Consider the following 6,000-nt stretch of genomic DNA (forward strand, 5'->3'; position numbering starts at 1 on the left):
ATTTCGTATTTGATGAATATTATATGTTAACCAAAAACTTAGTTATAAATCAAAAGAAAACATTAAAGGTTTAAATTAAGATTCTAATGCATTAATTAGCTTCTCAGCTTCAAATGTAATATGTCGATAAGATATCATATCTTGATTTGCATATCAAATAAATGTTTCTTTTTATATTATGTATTTTCTTGTTGTTTTGTCAACTCATAATTAACCTGATCGACTTGACCTCATTTCTACCAGACCTGAACATATTGACTAGGGTTAGGTTTTCAAGCAAAGCGAATCAATCCTAAGCATCCTCACTAACATATCTTCAGAAATAAATGCATCAACTACTAGATATAGAACAATTGAATGCTTGTCCTTGTATACACATTCTGATAATACACACTGTGACTGTCATTGCACACTGTCCTTGGCATGGCAGAAGCCTGAGCTAAACCCAGCACTAAAGCTGATGGGTATCATGTATTGATATAGCCTGTTCCATGAAGAGTTTCTAGGGTTGAAGCTCTTGACGCAACAATGGAGTGTCAGGAGGACTCACATGAAGCATCCTAAATTCATCACTCATGCTCATGTGATGGGGCTGCAATCAATCATGGCTTCTATTGCAGCTAAAAAGCATGGAATACGTGAAACCTGGACCTGAAGACAATGAGCTGGTGGTACCTTCATGCTCTGGCTAACTATCGTAACAGTGGTGTGTAGCTGTGAGTGAGAATTAAATGAGTTTGATTCCAATTGTGCCTTTGATTCCGGATCTGGTTGTCTCCTAAGAACACCTGGTTTTAATTACTCATGTTTGGTGCTGCTAAGGATAATGAATGCCTCTGGTAGTTATGTTTTATGAATGATCTTGGGATTTATTTACTATTTATAACCTTGATATAGGGCAACTTGAGTTCCATGTTTGATTATAAGGATCAAATTGATTTCAAAGTATGAATTGAAGAACAACACTCAATGTGACCAATATTTTTTGTCAATAAAAACAACAAGCTTTTCATGTTTGCATGAACTAAAGAGAAAAATATTCTTTAAAGTATTTCTTATTTTATGAATTAGGAGTCTCCGAGGTATGATAAGGAACCCTTGATATTTTCTTTTCTTAGCTCACACCACACTTTAGAATTCTTATTGACTTATCATAGTAACCATGCTAGGTATATAAGATATCGGTTTTACAAATGAATTGTCATGACGTAATAATATTTATACATCGAACCAAGTTAGATCAACTCCGTGGCATGAATCGAGAGCTAATTTTGACCCAACAAAACCTCTATAGACTACCTGAGAGAAGCAAAGTAGTTTTCCAACCAATAAACTAGGTTTAATCTTTGGGTACGTCTTCGTGGAAAAGCTTTTCTTGCGCACCCAAGAAATTAGGGGCACAATTCAGCGTGTGAGATCCTAGTGCGATACGTGTCTATAAATCACATTATACGAGAAAGATTTGTGAGAGGATCCTATTGGCCAAAATAGCATGATCCTTCCCGTCGATCGATTCAATGCTCAAAAACCAATCATGGAGTCCGGTTAATGCACAGGGAGGACAACGAGTAGCCCACACCGAAATCCATGAAGAATGAACATTAATGTTGTGCAGTTTTGGCGATTATTTCGCTGAGAACCCATTCATTACGGGCACCAAATAATGATGATGAATCAACAGCCAAAAGAATAAAATAATATTTTCTCTTGAATATATATATATATATATATATATATATATATATATATATATATATATATATATATATATATATATATATATATATATATATATATATCTATCTATATTAGGTTCATTTTATTTTCAGAGCTTTGAATAATATTTTATTTAAGTTGATCTAGTTTAGTAAAAATCAGATAGAGGTTTATTTGATATTTATTTATTTATTTATGAAGAGTCCAAGTCCTGATAATTCTAGGTGGAACTCTATAAATAGGAATATATCTATTTTTTTTGTAAATCAAGAAAATTTTATTTAGTCTTTTGACAAACCCTAGGAGGCCGATCCTTTCGAAGTAATCAAGGAGGTCGATTCCCTTAAAGTGATCATTCATTTTTTCTCTCTTCTTCTATTACAAAACCCTAGGAGTCTTGTCATTTGATAATAGAGCAATAATCCTCGGCGTTCTTATTGTAATTTCTCACAACACCTGGCCGCGGCTATCATCATCATCTAAAAACTAAAATAAAATGAAGCCAGTGGTCACGCCCATCCTCCTCGCAGCGAGAATGGGCCATTGCTTCCCGGCCAGCAACCACCGCCATCGTTGTTTCCCGACTAGCGACCACCATCGATGTTTCTTCCCAGCCAACGACCACCCCCCTCATTGTTGCCCACGTTGACGCCGCCGTTGTTTCCCGGCCAACGGACCACCCGCATCCTACTAGAGCAAGAAGGGCTGCCGTCGTTGTTTCTCGACCAACAGACCATCCCCCTCGTCGATCTCAACCCTCAACGACCCTTGGTGATGCTGGTCCCAACCGCGCCATCACCGTTGCGTCTTGACGTCGGGCAACAACTCCCCTCCTTGCGGTGACCGAAATAGGGCAACTCTGCATCTTCTACCGCAATCGTCGGTCACCGCTGTTTCCTCCCTTTTTGCTACTACTTCTCGGCCAACGACCATCACCACCACTGCTTCCCAGCCATGCAACCACTATTGTCTCTCAACCTTGGCAGCAACCTCCCCTCATTGCGGTGACTAAAATAGGGCAACTCTGCATCTTCTACTACGGCCTTAACCTCGGCTGCTCGGCGATAGCTCTCCTTGGGTTGCAGCAACCGTAGCCACACATGCAGCTACCCTCAGTCGCTACCACGCTGATGTCGTCACCTTCCAACCCCTGCAGCCTCTCCCCTAGCCGCTCGATGATCGCTCCCCATAGGTCGTAGCAACCGCAGCCATAAGCATAACCACCCTCAGTTGCTCCCCATGCTGATGCTGCCGCCTTCCAGCCCTCATAGCCTCACCCCATGTAGCGATAAAAATGGGGCAGCAACCTTTCCTCCTCGCAACGACTGCAACAAGCCTTTATGCTGCCCTCGGTGTCCGCTTCTTTGGTAGCTTCACGTTCCCTTACACCCTTAACGTTGCCCCAGGCCAAACTTCACATCAGCCACATCGAATAGCGTAGTACTGATGCCCTTGACCCGACATCAGAAACAAGAGTTGGAGATTATAGATCTATAGTCTTACGCAATGGCTCCCGACAACTCAATGAAAGCCTAATTAGAAGCTTTAGAAACCAGAATTGAGAATCGACTACAAGATGTTGAATCTCAGATTTTGATGATGAAATCAATTGATGAGTTTGTGATCTAATCTATATTTTGAGTGAGATAGGACTAGCTTCGATCAAAGAGAGGCAAATTGATTGAAGTAGGAGGAATATGACGTTAGGCTAGAGTTGAACATGTTAGGAGATTGGACGTCGGGCTGAAGGATCGATCGACGTGCCGGCAGAAGGACTTCGTGCCATGAGTTCGGGTATCAAGCCAAAGGATCAGATAGTGCGGTAAGGAGATCGGAAGTTACGGGAGTCAACATGCCGATTAGGCAATTTGCTGAAGGAGAAGATGAAACATCGAAGGATCGGACGAAGTGCCGGAAGAACCAATGACATGTTGGACAACATAGGATTCATGCTTTGTAATAATTTGTCTAGATCGAGTTTAGGTCTAATTGAGTCGATATTGGAGTGAAACAATGCCAACTCAATTAGGGGCCAATTGGGCTTGAATCAGAGCTGAATTGAGCATGTTGTTTGACCCATTTAGTGTCCTATAACAAGGTCTAGCGGTGGTACCACCCAGACTGGACGGTGGTACTATCCAATGTTAGGGTGTCAGGTGGTAATAATGCTAGACTGGGCGGTGGTACCACCTAGTGTCAGAAAGTACTAGCGGTGGAACCACCCAATACTAGCGGTGGCACCGCTAGTACCCCGAAATCTTAGGGATTTAAATTTTTAGCTCCAAATTTGAATCTATTTGGGGCCTATAAAAACTCCACTATCCCTACTCAGTTTACATAAGAATAGAGAGAAAAAAAAAGAAAGAAAATACTATTGTAATATTGTGAGAACTCCTCTCAAGCTTTAAGTGTTGGGTGAAGTTTGAGAGAGGGGTGAGTGGTTGTAAAGGTTATCTCCTAAACCTATGAAAAGGAGAAAAAGGGGTGTAAAAGGGTAATTGATCTTCCCCTATTGAAAGAAGATCGGTTGTGGAAGCCAGTGGCCTCGAGTGTAAGGATGTTTATAACTTGGGCCCCCTAGGTAAGGATATTTCAAAAGAAGATATGTCCAAGTTGCTAGATAGAGAGAAAGGGTTTTATTTAAATCCAAAGCATCAAAATTAAGATTATCATCAAAATCATTTTTCTTAACTCGGGAAACTTCATTAAAAACAACATGAATAGATTCTTTTATAACCAAAGTTCTTTTGTTAAAAATACGAAATTCTTTAGAAATAGAAGAATAGTCAAGAAAAATTCCTTCATCGGATTTTGCATCAAACTTTCTTAAGGCATCTTTTTCATTCAAGATAAAACATTTATACCCGAAAACTTTAAAATATGAAACATTGGGTTTTTTGTTGTTCCACAACTCATAAGGAGTTTTGGAGAGTAATGGTCTTACTAGAATCCTATTCGTGACATAGCATACCGCATTTACGGCTTGGCCCAAAAGTATTTGGGAAGACTATGTTCATTTAACATGGTTCTAGCCATTTCTTATAAGTTTCTATTTTTTCTTTCTACTACTCCATTTTGTTGAGAATTTCTTTGAGTAGCGAAATTGTGGTTGTATCCATTATATTCACAAAATTCTTGGAAATCACAGTTTTGAAATTCACCACTATGATCACTTCGAATCGATGAAATCATAAAACCTTTTTCATTTTGAACAAGTTTACAAAACTTAGAAAAATGTCTAAAGCAATCACTTTTGTGTGCCCAAAAGTAAGTCGAAGTATATCTACTATAATCATTGATGATGATAAAGGCGTATTTGCTACCTCCTAAGCTTGATGTAGCAATTGGTCCGTGTTAGGATCAAGAGCACTAAGAGGAGGGGGGGCGGGGGGGGCGGGGGAGGGGGGTTTGAATTAGTGCAGCGGAAAAACTTTCGTCAATTTCAAACGACGTTCCTACGATGAAATCATTTCTGACGTAAAACCGTTTTCGGAAACTTAACTTGAAAGTGAGTTCGTAAAGGAGTGCAACAAAAGTAATGAGGAAGTAAAGCATATATGGAGGTTTGCAGTAAGGTAAACAACAAGAATAAATGCAAACCAGAGAGCACTGTAATTTTAGAGTGGTTCGGTCAAACTTGACCTACATCCACTTTTGGCTTCCTCCTCCGACGAGGTCACTGACATCCACTAGAGGCCTTCCTTCAATAGGTGACAATCCTTATATAATTTTCTCTCCTCTCTTGAATGATCAAAACTTGGAAGAAAAGAGAGAGGAGAACTTTTGGCCTTTATAACACTTTTGAGCTCTAAAATCATAGAGTAAGATCAAGCTTTCAGTTACCCTTTAATGTAGAAAGGGTGGGGTTTATATAAGCCCCAATCAGTTTGAATTTGGAGCTGAAAAGTGTCATCTCCTAGTTTTTCGGGGTCCTGGCGGTACTACCACCATAACTGGATGGTACTACTGCTTGTCATATGTCATTGAGTGGTACTACCGCTCAGTCTGGGTGGTACTATCGCCTGACATTGCTCGGAGACCGAGCTCAGGTGGTACCACCGCCTGACAGGGGCGGTACTACCACCCAGAATTCCTGGGAGACCAAGTCTCCTGGGCGCCACCGCCGGCCAAGAATTCTGGGTCCGAATGGGTTGATCCATTCGGCCCAACTTTGGTCTGTCAAGGGCCCAATTGCCCTCAGATTAAGTTAATGGGATCACCTCCCATTCCTAACTTAATCTACATGCTAACTATGATATTTAAGACATTAATACTGTAACTTGC

Source organism: Musa acuminata, chromosome BXJ3-11 (genome assembly GCF_036884655.1).
Source record: "Musa acuminata AAA Group cultivar baxijiao chromosome BXJ3-11, Cavendish_Baxijiao_AAA, whole genome shotgun sequence".
Taxonomy (NCBI): domain Eukaryota; kingdom Viridiplantae; phylum Streptophyta; class Magnoliopsida; order Zingiberales; family Musaceae; genus Musa; species Musa acuminata.